The sequence below is a fragment of the Tinamus guttatus genome, unplaced genomic scaffold (assembly GCF_059628265.1).
Source record: "Tinamus guttatus ecotype Peru unplaced genomic scaffold, ASM5962826v1 Tinamus_guttatus_pri_ptg000639l, whole genome shotgun sequence".
NCBI classification, from domain to species: Eukaryota; Metazoa; Chordata; class Aves; order Tinamiformes; family Tinamidae; genus Tinamus; species Tinamus guttatus.
Window position 1 is genome coordinate 5,043,184 of NW_028289173.1, and position 19,824 is coordinate 5,063,007.

At 38.8% G+C, this 19,824-nt stretch overlaps 1 protein-coding gene across 2 annotated transcripts in view; it reads left to right on the forward strand.

Annotated features, from left to right (window-relative positions):
• The window catches only part of GMDS (GDP-mannose 4,6-dehydratase), a 403,890-nt gene that overhangs the window by 252,949 nt on the left and 131,117 nt on the right, over window positions 1-19,824 (forward strand). The window lies entirely within an intron of this gene.

Sequence of the window (19,824 nt, forward strand, 5' to 3'; positions counted from 1 at the left end):
GATATGTCTGCATTTAATGGTTGTGACAAATTCACACACACACACAGCCCCCAGTAGAGTTTTACAAGTAAATAATACTCTCCGGAGTAAGCTGTCTCTGGAAATCTGCTAATAATGTTCACAAAAAGAACACATTTTTAGCCAAAACCTTCAAGATATGTTTAAAATCACACTTAATAAGTATGATTTCACATACTGGAACTGATGCACGGTATAAGGTATTGCACAGCTAAATGTAATTGTAGTGTTTCTTGGTTTGAAATGATCGGTTTGGACACCACTATTTTTTTCAGCAAGACTCAGTGCTCATTTGTTGTATTACATTTGTTTGCAGTACTAGTTGCTCAGTACAAGAAAGGAAAAATTGTCTGGAAAAAAAAGGCTGTATGCAAGATTTGAGGGTAGAAATGGAAACTTTATTTAATGTTGGAATGAAGTAGAGAGCTTTTGAAATGTTTAGTCAAGTGACATGGGAGCCCCAAAAAACCTGTCTCATGTCCCATCTTCAAACACAGTAATTTCTGTAGTTAAAACTCCAGTCTTTCAAAAACTTTGGAAAAGTAACTCCTCTACACCTGCTTGCCGTCCCATTGACTCCAATTCACTTGGTATTTCAGATCACCAAAGGTTTGTTTTAATGACGTCCATCTTACAGAGGATACTTTATTTGGATGAAAAGGCAGATGTGTGTACAAGAAGAGTAAATTTTTATGAAGGCTATACTTTATGGAAGTATAATTTAATAATCTTTGAATTTGAGAGGAAGAATGTAAGCAAAATTGGATTTGTGTAATCGTAAGAAATTCTCGTGAATTAAATGCTAACTGGCGACATATATGTCCAGCATTAAAAAATGGCCTGGCCTTTTGCAAACAAATTCTTAGCTTATTCTTCATTTGCAAGCTGGGCAGCAATGGGAGTGATAGAGGAGTGACCTGCAAGTTTAACTGCTGCTTAAAGTGCAGCAGGATGCAGTTAGTCTTTGTTGCTAATTCAGTTCGTTTTGGCAGCTTAAAAGCTATGTTGCAGTTTGACAGCTCCAACTTGGACTAGGTTAACTGGGATGGTGGTAATATAAGCTCACGGTAATATAAGAGGCAGCGAAGACAAGGCAACTTACTGTCAGCATGAATAAGTTTAACTAAATCCCTGTACGCTTGCAGATCTCTCTGCAGTTTTTGGCAAAATTCATATACTTAGTGCAATAAGGAGGGCACAGTTTGTATTTCCAGGCTGTCATTTGCCTCCAAGTTCCCGAAGCAGAACACTTAGGGAATAACGAGCTTGACTCAAGTATATAAAATGAGGCAATTCATAATAAACTTCAGAAAATTTATTTATTTGTTTAGGGGCTTTTTGTTTGCTTTGAGGGTTCTTGGGCCTTTTAATCCTTTCCTGTATCTGCAGGTTTCCTGCTGGCATAGAGCGCTTCTGTAACTTCCTTGGGGAAAGAGCGGTTTTGTGTAAGCACCTCCGAGTGGCAGATACCTGTAGTCGGTGTCGGCATTGTTGTTGCTCGCTTCCTCGCTTCTCCTCTTCCTCTTTCTCCCTGTTTCTCTCTTACGCTCCCTTCCCTCCCCCTTTTTTTCCTGCTAAGGCTGCAAGACTGTGGGCATACATAATGCATGGCACAGCTTTTGGTTTGTCTCCCAGGTCCTCCTGTTTCCTCCTTATGAGGCCCATAGTTTCCAGGGTCTGCAGTAGTTTCAGGTCTTCCTTTCAAAAAGGCAAAAGCTGATGTGGAGATCCTGTCCAGACCTGTGGGAAAGTGTAGCAAAGCAATAGCTATTAATACTGTTCCTTTCCCACTCACTCTGAAAGGAACTCCCAACAGGAAGGTTTCAGCAGTCTGCACAATTTAGCTGCTTTGCTTTAACTCTTTGGCTTCTACAACATTAAGCTGCCTTGACAGAGCTACCTCAGTTTTTTTTTTTTGCCAAATACTCATTGTCTCTTGAAATAATTGCTAGCAGAGTTCTGCCATTAGGAATCTTTACAGCAGTATTTTCCCAGTCCTCTCCGGGGAGATGTTAGTAGCGCTTGATTCAGAGATTACTGATGTCGACTCCAGTATTTGGAAGAACATCTGACTGTCATCAAGGTTAATAAAAATGCTTTCAAGAATAGTATCAGCAGATTAGTTTGGCTTGCCAGTAAATGGTCACAATGTGTGAAGGGGTGTGCATGCTAACTGCTTTGGACTGTGGCTTGCTCCCTTTCTTGGGGGCCTGCTGTCTCTCAGCCTGTGGATTTAATAAGATGTTGCATACATGCTGCAAGAGCAGAAATGGGTCTTCTCAATGCTTTACGGTAGTACCTATCAGCCTAGATCCTTTTGACATTTAAGATAGATACCTGCCTCTTCTGACTTCCCTTCTCGCAGACGAAAAATTAATATATATCGATATTGGAGAAGCGATAAATATACATCTATGAAATACCATGTAAGCCACTAAAAGAGTTGGTTAATTCAACTGTATTTCAAAGTGCTGTTTGTGCTATGGTCACAGAAACACTATCAGTACAAGTTTTCTCTAATTTTTATGGAGTTTACTATATATTTTACTGGTTTTCCCCTTTCAGAAACAAAAATAGCTTAGCCAGTTTCACTTTTGTTTCTATTCCAATTCTAACCAAAGGCATCCTAATTTCTGTGGCTGGGCACCATATTGCTACATTTGCACCTTAAATAACCCCAAAATAAAGTATTTCACTTCTATAATCTGAATTCTGGGTCAGATTTGTCCTTCTTATTGCTTTTAACAGCCGACCTTATTTTTCAGATCCATTTTTAAAATTTTGAGTCCCAAGGAAACATCAATTTGTGAATACGATTGACACCAAAATTACTTGTAAATCCAGTGGTTGTTGCATAAACAGTAATAAGTATGACAGTTGTATTTTAGCTGCATATTCCCTGCAATTTGATCTAGAATTAAATAAGCCCTTTTTAAAATTCAATGATGTAAGCTGTAAGATAGTAGCAATATCACAGATAATATTATTACAATATTTGAAATCCTCTAATTGTAACTGTAGCTTGTATCGTGCATTTTATCTTACTTCAATCTTCTGGAATGCTTCCCTTTAAATCTCCCAACAAAAATACGAATGCTTCCTAAAAACATATACCTAAAGCGCGTAACTTAAAATATTGCTTCTCATTTTATTAAAAAAGAACAAAAGGCACAAATATACATTCTTTTTGGAAAACTAAACTATGTAAGAAAATAAATGCTGCATAAGAGGAAATGTAACAGATGAAGTATAAAGAGTTTTACTTCCTGTATTTTGATTTTTAACCTTTCCCAAACTTTCTCTATTGTAAAGTTAAAACAAAGTCTTATCAGCAAGTCCCATATAGCAGCAGCTGGATAGCATTAGAACTCTCTGTACAAGCTATTCTTCTTCATTACCTTTTTCATGACAGCTTTTACTTTGCACAGAAAATGTTACTTTGTATCAGAGATTTATGTAATTCAGGTGTCTTCCATTCTGAATTAAAGCATGGCTGTAGTGGGAATGAGTGGTTTACAAGTACAGTCAATAGAAATTTATGGGAGAAAAAGATAAAATTTACAAAGATCAGTGAAAAAACATGAGTTTGCACAAAGATTTTAATGACTCCCTTTTCTCTTCCCCCACCTCAAATCATCCCTCCTTCCATTTTGGGGCATTTCATGTCAGTGAAAGGAGAGCGATATTGTGGTTGGTCTTGAGAAGGGAGTTCAATGGCCGATCTGTTTCTGGTTTCTTTACACATTTAAACTTTATGCTCTGATGGGCACGTTCCTGTTAGAACGAAAATGGCACACGCTCATTGCCTGATAAACTGACGTGGTTAATCTCTAACTTCTCATATTTATTTAGAATTTCTTTAATTTACTTAAATAGTAATTTAAATTTAGAGCCGACAGATTGATCTGCTACTACAGCGCTCACGGAATCAAACTGCATCTTGGATTTTTCCCTCTAACGCTTTCCTAAAGAGCATGAGAGCGCTGGAGAAGTGTTACCTTAGCCCCTAGGGTAAGAAGGTATTGGTTTGTGTTACGATTTTCAATGGCTGCATTGCTTTGGGATTTTTTGATGAAATGTTTTATCACAGAAAAAAAAAAACATTGATCTGTCAAAATGTTTGCAGGATGATGCCAGTTTCTATAAACATGTTGGGTAAGCTGTTTTCAGCTTTGATTTTCAGGTAGAATTTTGGACTGGAAGACATAGTCCAATCTCATAAACTGCAAGGCCAGAAGTTTCTTACGTTGGAAGTCAAAACCCCAGATTTAAGCCAACATTATCTCTACCACCACCAAACATTTTGGAACAGTTTCTTTAAAGTTACATCTTAAAGCCATACATCTGTCCATATCACTGGGAATTCTAAAATGGCCATTTACTGATCTCTTCTGCAAGATTTTACTGCAAGCGGTGACTTGACCCTGGGTCTCCCACATGTGACCTGAAACTTCTCATCTCTGGTCTGTAGAGCATTAAGAAGTTTGGTCCAGAAGTAGGAAAATGTTTATACAAGGGTATAACCGCTCCAACAAAAAGATACATGAAGACAACCTGAGAATAGCCCTTAAGATGTTTAGGTATGTATCTGAAAGGCTAAGGTTCAAGTCCCTGATATGTTTGCCTGGTCTGGGGATTTAAAACATGAGTAAGTGCTCTCTATACACTGAGCAATAGGTGGCTCTGGGATAAGTTTCTCTTAGGTCCCCAATATTTTATTTTGCTTGGATTCATCTCACTTGAAGTGGGAATCCTTTAAAATAACAGAAAACTTAATAGGAGCGAGATAGTGATTTGTCATCCAGGTCTACCAACAATCTTTCTGGTTGTTCTGAAAATGTATTCTCTTATTGTAAGTGAGCTCTAAGTGAAACCTTTTTACAGAGTTTACTGGTACTCATGTTCGTCAAAGAGGCTGAGAATAGTTAATGATATTTTAAGGAGAAAACCTGCTTTGGAAATGAACTTCTTTATACTCCCCTCTGGTTCCGTGCAAGTACTAATATTTGCTGATGAAGGGACCAGACCCGGGGAAGCTTGCAGTTCGTGTTTCTCATCTGAATGTGTGTTTAGGCTGGTTTCCTAAGGAAACAGGGCTTAAGCAATCACACGTTTTTTTCTGTGGCTTCCTCCTCCCTGGAGACTTTTGAACCTGCTAGACAATTTCAAATAGGAGTCTCACAAGTAATTAATTTTCTTTAAGCCTGAAAAACAGTGGTTGGGGAAGGGAGAAGGGCTGGAGTTAATGCCCCGCTCAGGGAATGGTAAGCACAATTTTGCTGTTGTCCATTCTGTTTGGCAGGTGCTGCCTGGTCTGACAGCACGTGTGCTCTTGAGTAGCTCTGTCAGGGGCTGTCCTTGACTTGGGAAGGTGCTGTGGGGAATGTAAGGCGAGCAGGAACTGATGGAGGAAGGAGGGCGGAGCACGGACTCCTTGGAACCCAAAGAATGTCAATCTGTGAGAAGACAGGGATCCCTAACTCTTGTTCGCTGGGCAGAGAGGCCTTTGGAGGAAGGATTGCTCATCTTCATGCTAGATAGCAGTTCTTTAGCTAGCTGTGGGACAATTGCACCCTTCTTGGGCCGCTTACCTATAATTTCTGGTATAGTATAAGCTTCTCTGGGAATACAAACACTATGAGGCAGAGCAGTCTTTCCTGAGGATAACTCCTTTCAAGGGCAGGGTAAAAAAAAAAAGGATTTTTTGAAGACATTTTTGCCAAAGCTTTGGATTTTTCAGTGTCTACTGTCTTGTCTACACCTGTCTTTTTCAGTTCTGCTCGCTGCATCATCATGGCATCACCTCTGGGTACTTCTCTGACTTGGACAGGATGATAGACAGCACTCTCTATCTGCCAGTGTTGTCACTTGTTAATCCAAAGAACCAGACCCTCCAGCCAGTGCACCTGCAAACAATAAACTGTCACCATCATAGCATAATTACTTTTATTTTTTAACATGTTTTAAAATAAGTAATAGCATTTGTATGGCTCATAAACTTAAAATACATAATACTGTCATCATATAGGAGCCAGATGATCAGTATTGCGTTAGTTTTGTTTTTTTCCACACTACAATTTTTACATCTATTCATTTGAAAAATTTGCTCAACAGATGTAGCATATGTTATGGTCTTATGGCTGCCAAACTCCAGCTGCAGACTTCTTGAGGCCAAGACCCTCTTCTGAAACTCTTTGTCATTTCAATCTCAGACCTATGTTTAGGACAGTTCTCCAATCTTTAAAGGTTTTCAGGAATAAAGCCCAAAGAGTTAGGAAAGAGCAGTCTAATCCAAGGGAGACTGAAATTTGGAAATGATCCTGTGTTTCAGTGTCTCTCTGTCGTGTTCTTACTGAATTAAGCCATTTTAGAATTGCATTTTCCCTTTTGTCAAGATGTCAATACAATCCATAACACTGTTATTTCTCTCTCTCTTTTTTTTTTTTCTTCTCCTTTTGTTTAAAATCCTTAGGGTCAAAGGTTTCTAACCCTGAGGGAAAGTAGAGGTGCACTAAAATAGTCAGCAAAAGCTGGGGGTGATTCAGTTTATACGTACACCAAAGAAACATCAAGATACAAGGGGTGTGTAATATCAAGACTCCAACTGGTCTACAGATGGAGCATGAAGGATTGGAGAAATGTGCCATCACAGAAGATTACAAGGAAATCTTAAGAGTAACTTGTATGAAAATAGTAAACTTTCAGCAAAGTATTAACTATGGATAGAAACGTCCATGCTGCCTCCAAGCAGAAATTTATCCTGCTGATTTAGCCTGTGTCTCTAGTAGTGGCCAGTCAGGGAAACTTGGGAAGAGACCATAGGACCAAGGCCAAGTGAACTTTACCAACTTGGACAATGAGCAAGGTGTTCAGCACCTGTGCAAGATTATTTGAGAATGTTGACCTAATTGTCTGTAGCCAAGATCCTGGAAGAGTATCTGAGCGGGGAGAATGAACGTAGGAGAGTCTCACATAAAATCAGATATTTTATTTCTCTGAATAATGCAGCATTAAAGTCAAAAGTAGATCTAGTGTGTGTCTGGGGAGGAGGGGACATGGTATGCATGTACCAGATGCTGAACATGAGCTATTCTTTTTTTTGTTTTTGGATAATGATGAGCTCTGTAGAACACCCAATGCTGTTCTGCATCGCAGTGAAATATGGAAAGGTATGATTCAGTCCTGCCTTTGGACAGTCCTACATTGCCTTAAAAGTGGTGTTTTATTGTCAATAAAACATTTCTGCTTATAGTCGGGGTGTTCAAGATGGAATCTCACCACATTTTAGCTTTGATTTTTTAACTGCATGTGAGGGAATAAAGTCTGGTTTCCCATTCAATTTCTATTAGATTTGGACAAGACAAAGACTTGTTTGAAATTTGGAATTGCTTCGACAGCAGAAGTAAGAAAAAATTTCTGAATCTGTAGCTAGAGAAGCAAGCATGTTCATAAAAAAACCTTTTCTCCATGTCTGGTTCTGCTACTTTTCCCTAAAAAAATTTAGTACTTCAATTATATAATTTGTCATTCTGTGATGATTTCTTCTGATTTTGAGCTGTCATTAAATAACTGAATACCCGAATGAACAGAAACTTCACTGTGTACATAAAATATTAATGTGTTATTATTGGCTCATCATATCTTGTCAGACAGGTATATTTCTAGTTTGACCCATTAAAATTTGTATAAAACTGTGAGAGGTCTTACAATTATTAGTACTTTCCAAAAATAATCAGATATGAAATACTAATTAATAAATATTTCTAAAGAATTTATATATCACTACAGCTATACTTATATATTTATAAAATCTAAACAATTTATTTTAGCAGAAGATTGTATTTATGAAGGGTTTGTTTGTTTTTTCTTGCCCCAGGAGATATGTAGCAGATACTAGGATATCAATTTAATTGCATGTTACAGCTAACATGCAATAGGTTCTTTCCTATTTTTTTTATTAACAATTAAAACATGAGCATTCACGTGTAGTAGTTTGCAACATACTTCTTTTTTAGTCTTTGGGATTTCTTCTTAAGAGTACAGATTGACAGAAGTGCATGTGAGTGTGTGGGTAGCCTTCATAAAGCAGGTGTGTCGGGAACATAATCATTTGTGCTTTCATTTCAAGAAATTTACAGTTTAATTACAACACGCTCGACTCTCTCAGGGAAAAAAAAATGGAAAAAGGACAAAAAAGGCTTTGTAATCCTGTGCTGCATTCAGGGTTTAGATCTCACCTTGTAAAAGTTTTTATTGCAGCCTCCTCCTCCACTTGTGCCATGAAACAGTGAATCACTCCTTCTTGTCTCTAAGTACAACTGCAGCTCTCATGCTTTATCCTGACACCTCCTAGATGAGCTTTCCATACCAGGGAAAGGGAGGACATTTGATGCTTCTAATATTATTCTGACGCCTCCCCTTCTCAGAGGAGTCAACCTTGCTAGCTGCATTGGCTGTGAATCCCAGCATGAGACCACATTCAGGGTGATTAATGTACACGAGGGCTCAAACCACCCCTTGGCTTCTTCCAGGGTGTTCATTCTCATGGCGTAGCGTTTCGTATGTTCAGCTGTAGGATGACCTGGGCAGAGGCCCAGTGGCGCCGGTGATTTTCCGTCCTTTGTATGAGTATCCAGAGAAACTTGTCCAAAGAAACTGACAGTGGCCTCCCTCGTTGCTGCTAATGATCTTCAGTAGCTGAAGACTTCCTTCCTTGTGTGGCCCTAGTACTTGGCTGCATAAATGCATGATCTATATAGTAGCTAATAAGCTGTGAAGATTAAAAATGGTAACTCTTCTCTCTCTGAAAATGACAACACTTCACTCTTCTCTCATTTTTAAGCTCATTTATTTTAAAGCTCATCCAGTGCTGCTCTTACAGATGCTCTTCAGCAAGTTTTACATTGGCTTTCCCTTCAGTGCTCCACTCCCCTGTGTTTGACTTTTGCTAAATGCAAAAATCTAATTTAGCAAATTTTTTCTTCCTTCATTTTATTGCTTATACGTGAGAGCCAATGCTACAGTAAAAAATGTCTTATAATAATCTCCCTGTTTTAGGACAAAATGCTGACTTTTATCTGAACAAGAATATTTCTGTAATAAGATGGTAGACAGCTCGAGAAATGTGGGCAGAGTCATGCCCATTGGATGAGGTATATGAGGAGAGATTCCCCTGTCGCTTTGCTGGTGGCTGCTTAAAATTGCCCTTAATTGCCAGATGATGCACAAGTAAGAACTGCACAGTAATCAGATCCCTTATCCAAACAAACACTGCTCGGTAGCTGAGAGAAGGGTAGACACGTAGTGATATGAAGGACAAAGCATGAGGGAATGCTGTGTTATCTAAAAGGCCAACCTAAGTTTAGCCAAGGTCTGTACTTAGAGATAATTTTTTTAGGCAACCTAGTACAGTTAGAAGCAATAGCAAGGCTTGTGGTCTTGTTTGCAAAGTTTCTTCCAGCTTGACGGTTCTGTAGATACAAAAAGAGTAGATGGAAATGATGTGCCTTGAATCTCCAACTACCTGATTTGTGGGTGCCCGGGGAAAAGCTGATTCTGAAAAATCTCCATAAAACCACATTAGTCTTAAAAATTCATTGATTTAGGCCCCTTCTCAAGGCAGAGGCACAGCGTGGCATGCAGTCAGAAAGCACTTGATTCCTCAAATTTAGACCCCCAAAACGCAACGCATTTTTTTGTCTGTGTGGCTGTCCAAGCCCCTGGTTGCGCTCCTGAAATGATGAGTCGGGAAGGGCTCTGGCGCCTTGCAGCTCTCTCTCATATTCTGTGCTGTGTGACTTCACCCTGTGCTCACACTCACCGTTGATACTCAGGAGATGACCCGAAGTGATGAGACCAACGGAAGACAAAAATGAATCCCATTATATTTTTTCCATTTCTTTTTCTGGCCCAGGCGCAGGTTTGTGAAGGTTCATCTGTTGATTGAAATGAGTATGGATTGGGAAGTTGAAAGATGTTGCTATATTTCCAGTTAGGTATCTGTGTGCAGTTGAACTTGCTGTTCAGCTTCAAAATTCCCGGTGTGTCTTGACTTCCATAGGCTTTTCTCAGATTGAACCGTGGACATGGTGAACATTCCCAGGAAAGCAAAAAAGAGCTGCCTGGATTGCTGTTTCCCAGGGATAAGCTCCTCTCAGCTATAATCTGTGGCTCGGTGGTACCACGGGAAAACTCTGCATGAAATCATAGCTTTGATATGATCAAAGCCAAATAGCTTTGATTTTTAATAAAGTATTGTGACTTTCCACAGTCAGCTACAGAGAGAAATACGGATATCTAAGAAAAAGGTGGAGCTATGCCATAAGTATTCACTGCAAAAGGGTTTATGCTGAAAATTAGTTTAAACTTCTTTTTTTATGTTGAGGGGTAAATGAAGGAATAGTAGACACAGTAGTAGATGAGGAGTCCTTATCTCTGTGATGGCTGGAAAATTTTATAGGAATAGAACTGAAACTTCAGGCTTTTTTGTTTGTTCATTTGTTTTTTAATTCTTCAAGGATGATGAAGGTAATGTAAATATGCTAGATATGCTCGGTCATGATATCAATAAGAATAAAATACTAAAAATCAAGTAAATATAGTGTACACAGTTTGAAAAGATAAAAAATATACACGTTAATTTCTTGCCTCTTCAGCTTTCCCTGTCGTTAAAGGACTGGTTCCTACATATTTTAAAAGACCATAGAAAAGGTTATAGAAATAGATTTTTGTGTTGACAAGTCTGCATTTGAACCAACAAAAGTAGGCTGAGGTGTGCAGTCAGTGCAAAACCAAACTCAAGGACTTGTTAATAGGCATACAGGCTTCAAACCCCAAAAATACTTTAGTTCTGCTCATCTGACTTAAATTTGGTCCCACATCTGTAGGTGAATAGATGGAAAAAGTATTCCCAGAATTGAAGGGGCCAGTTAAACACTGACAAAATCTCTAGCTGGCATTTTTCTTAATGTTGCTTTTTTAGTGCTAAGCTACTAAATGAACAATCTGAGTTCTAAAATTACTGCCCGTTTAAAAAGAAACACGTCATTGCAAACTGCCTTATGAGAACCTGTCATTTCTGAAGTGCTAAAAGATTAGCTAGCCTTTAGCAAAAGAAGGCCAATTTCTCAGGATAGAAGAAAATCCACAACAAAGTAATCGTGTTGGTCTCAGACTGCTTTATACAATGTGGTTGGAAAGAAAGACATTTCCAGTAATTTCTTTTTTTTTCCAGAGTCAGTGTAATAATGGTCTGATATTTCTAATGATTTAACTCTGGTATCTCAGGCCTTTGTGGACAGCAAAAGCGACAAAATAAAAAGCAATTTAATAAGCAGTTGCTTTAACATGGCATATTCTAGTAAATCATTTTTTTGCCTCTTATTAATAGAACTTCCTACCAAGTAAATAAACATTTACAGTAGCCTTTACTGTTATTCTTTGTGCATAGAAATATTTACACGTGTAATTTCTACTAAAGCTCTCAGGATTATATTGGTCAAATTATGCATGTGATGCTGTTTACAGAATCAGGGCCTTTGTTTGCATCTTGTCTGTGCTTTTTGTTTTTTGGTTTTATTTGCTGTTATTAGACTTTAAAATAAACATTTAAATTTCCTCCATTGTAGGAGCTGCCCTTAGAGGATGTGTGTAAACAAAATCTGAACATTTTTCCTTCATATTTTCTGGTGAAGGGGAAGATTCTTTGAAACATACTCTGCTATTCTGAGATAAGTAAAGATTGAAGCCAATAACCTATGACAGATGATGTTTTAGTGTGATACTTCTTTTATTTTTTAAATATATTTTTCTGCCATTCAGCTAGGTAAATATTTTAATTAAAATATTTCATAAATAGGCACCGGGCTACCAGCATTTAGTTTAGAAAATATTCCCATGTAGGGAAGTTTCCCTTAATTAAGAGTTTTATGAATAAAGTAACAGCTGGATTTCATATAAAAATAAAGACTAAAAATGTTACTGTATATATAACTACAACGCAGTAGAAATAGTGATGGATAGATAGAGGTGTGCATGATTAAAAAACAAAGCACCAAAACATTTCCAGAAACACATGCAATTTTATCATTGCCGTAAACATAAAAGCTGTTTCCAGGTTCTTCTAGTAGCTAGAATTTTGTCTCTTTCAGTTTCACTAGACAAAATTTTTCCTTCGATCATTCTTCCTATGGGGATTTTGAATGTTATAATGAGTTTTAAACTCTCGTGATGAATGAATTATGGAATCAGACTCTTTAGTTCTGAGGGAGGTAATGGCTGGGGCTTTTTGTTGTTCTTGTATTAATTAAAAAAATGAGCTAAGGAAGAAGTACATTTTGGAGCTGTCTTTTTTATGGTAGTTCACACAGCTGAACAGAAATCTGAGAACAAGACTCAAAAGAAAACAAAGAGCTTTACAGTATTTTTTTTTTTCTTCTTTTCAGGAAAACACACAGAAGCTAATTTTAGCTTCTTGATCAAATTGACCCAGTCTTTAACCCTGGCAAACGTTACCACAACACACTTCCAATAGACAATAGTTTGCATACCAGCATCACACTGGAAACAGATGTGCGTCCAGAACTGGCTTTTTTGGGAGACTCGCTGAGAATTCCACTAGAGTGCAAGCCTGAAAGTGCTTTCTTCCTAATTGGGTTATAAACTGGGTCTTCTTTCAAACCCAGACTGTGATCTTTTCAGAGTCACTTGCGCTCTTTAAAAATTTATTATGTCACAGCTATGTTTTGACCAGACTTTCAAAATATCATTCACTCGGAGAAAAGTTGCTTGGCATGAAGCTTGATTATTATCTTGAAAAAAAAAATTGTTAACAGCTGAGTTATTCATGGGCGATGGTTGCACAGTTTATATATCAAAATGTTTGGAATGTGAACAATTACCTTTTTTACTTTTTCACAGAGGCTCTTGCAGTTTATAAAGCTGCTTTTTTGTTGTTGATTTTGGTATGTCTTTTGGGGATTTTTTTTTTTTGTAAACAAAAATATGTAGTTCATTCCCTGCTGCATATTCCCTGTCCCTTTCCCACCTCACCTCCGCTCACTGCCCCATCCACTTTTTTATCCCTATCAAGTCACTACTACTATTACGATTATTACTATTACTGCAGCTGTAGCCAAGACTATCACTGTCGTTGTTTACTGATCTGCTGGGTTCTGAGTACATGTAAGATATTCCTCTCTCAGAGATAATGTAATACGGATGATCCCTTGGGAATGTGCATTTTTAAAAAGCAGGGCTGTGCTTGCAAATGGCCCTCCCATTCAGAGCTCTGGTTCTTCTGTAAATTGCCAACTTTTTAATCTTCAAAATATGATATAGATTTTTCTTGCTCTAAAGTTTCTAAAGCACCAGGTTCAGAAATACTTTTTTAGAGAGCAGAGAAATAATTTAGTAAGAAGACTGTTAAAGTAACATATCCTGTCTTATTTTGTTTTACATCTGTTGATACAGATAAACAGTAATAGAAGGAGATACGGCCACAAAAGTAGCCACAGGAGGATCGTCAAAATTATTTGCAGATTTATTGTAGAGTAAGAAAGAGGCAGCTTTTTAGATGATCACAGAAAGATTATTTCATCCATTGAGACCAAAGTGGAAGGAAACAGAAAGGTTCTTGAGTAGTTTTATTTAAACGTATTTTTCCCACTGCTTATTGTTAAGATGGAAATCAAGAGTCTTTCATTTCTACTTGTGCTGCCTATGTTCAAATCTCTGTCCAAGCAGAAGCAGAGGATGAATTTAAATTTGTTTCAAAGGAATACCCTATCCATCATAGGCAGTCTTTCTTGATGACATTGTTGCATTTTGTGTAGAGTAGTTGAATGCTGCCATATGTGCATCAAGTGTTTGTTTTATGAAATAGATATTAATAACTACAACAGATCTTGGAACATGACAGCATAAAAGAGGGACTGTGGAGGGTCTTCTGCACCTTTGCTTTTGTTATTATCAACAGGATAAAGAAAAAAAAAAACTCTGTAAATGTAGCTGTTCATTCAGTATGGATCCAGTTTGCAAATAGTCTTGAGGGAAATAAAATTGCATGTTAGTATTATGCATATTTTGGTTTGAGATATTACACTTCACAGTAAAGATCCAGGCTTTTTAACCCCTTTCTAATTGAAGAAGTCCAGACCTATCTGAACTAAGCAAAGAGGTGTTTTCCAGGAGGTTGATATAGGAGGCGGCTGTGGATCCTGTAACTAACTTATATCTGTTAATTCTGTCATTATTATTGCAAAGGAGACATTAGAAGAAATGTTTAGTTCATGAATGGATGATGAACATGAAAGACATATCTTTGTTCCAGGCAAGAGCATAATTGTACTCGGAAGGCAGTAATTCTTGCAAGAAATGGCTGCTGGGTAGTTGTTTTGACCACAAATAGCATGTGGTTTCTGAAGCATAGACCATCCTTGTGACAGTGTCAGTAAACCCTGAAGCTTCCCCATCATGGTCTGCTGAACAACATAGTCATCTTATTTGTAGAAATTTGGCTGGCTCAGGGGCCCAGTTAGCCAACCTTTTTATTTGCAGTGGTGTAGACCAGGGCAAATGCAGGTTAAGGGAGTCTACATGCTTCTAATTTGGACAATGCAGAGTTTATTTATTTCTCATATAACTCAGTGGGGTAGCCTACCCCTTTCCTATTTAGAACAACGTCCGTGCATGTATTTGCATGTGAATTTGAGACTGTCTTGAACTGGAGCCAGGGCACGTCATGCTGCAATGGTTTCCTCAGATGAACAATACTTTTTTTTTTTTTTTTCTTTCATTAATTGTGGTTTCTCATTATTGATCTGAAATTTTCAGGACAGCTTGCATAAGTAAGGGTCTGGAAATAACATTGTATATTTTTATCTTTAGAGTGGATACATATATGTGGGGTAACTCTTCAGAAGGAATTGCCATCTACATCTATCTACTGGAGAGTTTAGATAGACTAAAATGTATTCAGGCTTGCCAAATAAGTCAAAGCCAACTATTAGCAAATAAATAAAAGCCGTTACAAGCATGCATAGTGCTGAGTTTCTAGTATTTTATATCATGCCTGTATAAAAGTTTTCCCATTAGAATGCCAAAATAACTTACAATTTGTAAGGTAAATGCTTGCCTCATTTCATTTGAAAAATTGGTTTTGTGTTAATATGTGAAACTGAATTGAGTTTAAAGTTGCTAAAGAAAAGTCATGAAACTTGGTATTTGTGGAGAATTTCTATCCATATAAACAAGGAGAATTTTTTTCCAAGTACAAGGTGCATTTTTTTAGTTATGAGCTTACATGTCAAATATAAAAAAATAATATTTTAGTTCATATTACCTCACGAAAAAGGCAAACAGACAGTACATTCTTTTCTTCTTTTTTTTTTCTTTTGAGAGGAAAACATGGCAACCGTTGAACTGGAGGATACTTCTGGGCTCTGATCCTTCAGACAGTGAATTCAAAGGATACTATGACTCATGTGACATTATTCCTAGGCATAAAATTGCTCACATATGAAAGTAATGGAATGTGTTTGAAGTTTTGGGTTAGCATTTTGGTTACTCAGCAGGTGGTTAACTTGTAACCTGGAAAATCTTTGTTGGTGGTGGATGTTTTGAGGAGAAATATTATTAAAGATAGTAGAAAGGCATCCACATCTGATGAATCTCTCCGTGATTTAGCAGTGATGTGCTTGGGGATGGGAGGGGTTTTGCACATAATAAAACAGTACCAAATAATTTAAGGGCAGTATTTCAGAGCACTTCCTTGTCCTGAGGTGTGCCCTGCTCTGTGAGCAGTCCCATGAACTTACTGGAACCATTTGCTACATTTAAACCCTGTTTATATGAATAAAAATCTGGCACTACAGATGCATTTTATGCCTCCTTCGTAAATCTCATCACTGCAAGGGAATTATGAAGTGTTTTCTGTTCATTTTGAGTGAAAAAGGCTTGTTGGGAATTAAATCACGCACATCCATTTGAACTGGAAGTGCGAGCAAGTTCGTCATTAGAAATGGGCATGAGTCTGGCCTGGATTTTCCCCTTTGCTCCAATGACAGGCGCTGCAGCAAGACTGATGGTAGCTCCTTATTCCTATGCTCTCTGGTCTCCAATCTTGCCTCCTAGTGACATCAGAGGAGCAGGAAACAACCTGAATTTACACCAATGGCATCAGGGCTGCACCAAAGCTTTCACTAGGGAGGACCCATATGTAAAAAAGAGTTTTGATGTAGCACATCTCATCAAACACATGTCTTCCTCATCTTCCTCACCATTTTTTTTTCACCCTCGTTTTAGGCTCTTGGTGAATGAACTCATATTTTAAATAAAAGCAGATTTGGACATAAATCTTCCCTTGAAATATTTGCTTTAATATCAGCCCAATTTCTGCTGAGTGATGAATATTAGTGTTCTACTAAAAATACATGCAAACAGCTTGAGTACAAGGGTAGACATTCCCACATCTCCCCTTCATGCTGTGGGGAAGTATCTCCAAAGCAGTCTGGCTCATTTGTTGTTCTAAGATTTCACTCCATAACACACCTTTTAGGAATTTGGATCCTAGGAGTTTGGCTTTGCTTCTTCTGCCTCTCTTTCCATCCTGTGAGTTCTGATGCCAAAGCATTTTCTGAGAAAGAAGTCTGGACAAAAAACTATCAGTCTGACAGCAATGTAGTGTAGTGTAAGTAATGACCAGTTAAGCCTGTATGACTGCAATCTTCAAAGTTGCATGCTCTTCTGGAGTGCATTAAGAAGAGCGTCTCCAGCAGGTCGAGGGAGGTGATCCTGCCCCTCTACTCAGCCCTGGTGAGGCCGCATCTGGAGTATTGTGTGCAGTTCTGGGCTCCACAGTACAAGAGGGATGTGGAGCTGCTGGAGAGAGTCCAGCGCAGGGCCACAAGGATGATCAGGGGCCTGGAACATCTGCCCTATGAGGAAAGACTGAGAGAGCTGGGCCTGTTCAACCTGGAGAAGAGAAGGCTGAGAGGGGACCTGATCAGTGTACATAAATGCCTCAAGGGAGGCAGTGAGGAGGATGGTGATGGTCTCTTTTCAGTGGTGGCCATTGACAGAACTAGAGGTAATGGCCACAAACTGAAGCATCAAAAGTTCCACAGGAACTTAAGGAACAATTTCTTGACAGTGAGGGTGACAGAGCACTGGAACGGGTTGCCCAGAGAGGTTGTGGAATCTCCTTCTCCAGAGATCTTCCAAACCCGCTTGGATGCAGTCCTGTGCCACATGCTCTAGGTGACCCTGTGTGTGTGGCGGGGGTTGGACTAGATGATCTCTAGAGGTCCTTTCCAACTTTAACGATTCTATGATTCTGTGATTCTCCTGGCTTCTCTACTCCTTTCCATGTTGGTAAGGATGGTTGGGAACCTATCTAATATAACACCAGCCTGCAAGACTCACTCAGAGTCATGTGGCACGTGAAGGGTTGTATTGGTGCTGGCTGTCCCAGCTGATGCTCAGCAAAGCATTTGAGCACAGGCATAGACTTCTCCCTTCAAAGGACCTACATGAGACCCTAAAGAGAAGGCCAAGCAGAAATGCTTTTCCGGCTCTGGCCCTAAACAGTGGGTAGGGAGTGAAGGGAGAGGAGGAAGATATTACCAAACAGGTTTATACCTACTCAACCTAGGCAGTCGCAGTGGTCTTGTGTAAAGCAGTCTAAGACCTTGCACACATTTAGCAAACGGCTCCTTGAGCCAGCGCTGTCAGAGGTTCCTGCCCTTGGCAGACAGCTGCATTTGATTGATCGGTGCCCCCCTTCCCTTCACACCACATATGCAGGGAGAGGGTGTGAGATTTTCCCAGTTATTCTTGCTCTTAGGTTGAAGCAGATGTGCTGCCTTGCTTCCTTCAAAGGGAAAAATGTTCGTTTCTTTGGTCTGAAAAAAAAAATCAATTGCTGGGACAACAGGTCCTCTAATTCTTTTTGCAATTTATCATCTGTCTGTTGCTCTGGCTGCACGGCTCGTGGCCCACAGAGCAGAAGTGATGACAAGGCCAGCTGGCAGTAAGCACTCGTTGCAGCAGAGCCCAGGTGGCCCTAGTGCTTAATGGACAATGTAGTTCACAAAATGCTTTGCTGGGGGTAAGGAGTTCTGATTTCATTTCTCCTTGCTCAGTCGCTTTTGGAATCCAGCTAATTGCCTGCTCAATGGACTGGGTTCTGTTCTAGCGTAAGATACATTGCCAAAAATCAAATGAACATGAAGAGGCAACATGGGGCGCCTCCCAAAAGCCAAAGCACTTGGCTCTGCATAGGAAAACTGTGACAAGCAAGACGTTGCATGAGGTTGGATGCAGCTCCCTCCCTGCTGAACAGCAAATGAGGCCAAGAATGTGTGGATTCTTGTGTCGAAGCATCCTTCCCAACAGGATACATGTGTCCTCAGGGGCTTGCTTCGGTGTCCACGGGGATGCAACTAACCCTCTTTTTCCAGGCTGCTAGGTACTCCTCCCTGCAAGATGTATTCCGATGTAGCTATAGGAACTGTGAGTCTGTGGGATCTGTGGGATTTTCCCCTCGATTTGTTTCTCCCCCCTGGGAAATCTGGAAGCTAAATTTTTGAAATGAAAAAAAGGAAAGGGAAACGGAAATTGATTTGCTTTCCTTTGGATTTTTCCCTATCACACACACACACACACACACACAAAAAGGGAAAAATAGTTCTTCAGCAGAGATAAAACCTTCTTTTTGAGCACCTCAAGCTTGAGTAAGAGTTTGTTTTGATAAATTGATTAATGGAACAGATTCTTCATTCAATGCTTTTGGCCTTTCTCCTGCATTTGCTTCCATGCAGGCTGATTTGTGTGCCCACAGAGACTCCTGTTGTGAGGACTCCACCCTTGCAGATGTCATAGAGGGGGATCATCACTGATTTTTTTCTTTTTTTTTTTTTTAAGGAAAATAGCAGCTGTTCTGAGAACAGTTTTGTTTGTTTGTTTGTTTGTTTTCCCCAAGAATGATAATAACCAGCACTGCCTAGTTAAAAGAGAAATCACACTTCCCCCCAAAATTTATTTTCACTTAAGGCAGACTCAGTACTTCCAAAATAGTTATAATAGGCAAATACTGTAGCGTATTTATAAAAATGAAAATCATGTGAGTAATTGGAGATGGATGATCTGCTATCTGAATCAAAGTGTTCTAGGTGTTTCATACCTAGAAATTTAGTTGTAATCTTATGCACTAGATGTTTGTCAAGCTAAGTATATCTGGAAAAGGTAGAATAGGGAGCAAGAAATTGCAGGTTGACAGTAATTATAGATTCGATAAATATATGACAGAATCAGCCTGAAGAGTAAAATAAGCAGCTCTTTCTCACCGAGTCTGAAATCTTTTCCCAGAAAACTAGCACATATCTCTCTTTTGTATCTGCCTGATACTGCCCTGTACAGAGAGACAAGCTTCATTCTTAGACAGCTGAATCCTCAGAGGAACATTTAAAACAGTGGTGTCTAGACCAGTGAAATGTTATGACTCATGCGTGCACAACCTATAACCAATTCCATGCTGTCTTCCTGAGTCTGCAAACTGCCTGAAGCTATAGCTCAAAATAATAATAATAAATATATGTAAATACACATATATATTTCTTTTTATTATTTTTTCATTTGGGACTTGTTATGCCACAGTTAAGTTGATTTTGGAGTCAAATATTACTTATTTTATTATCAATTATTTTAACAGGTGGGAGAGGTTTAATAAGAGATTAAGCTATGAGAAAAGTAGAGGGAATGAACAGAAAGATGGTAGGGATGGAAAAGTCCAAGTGGAACAAAAAAAAA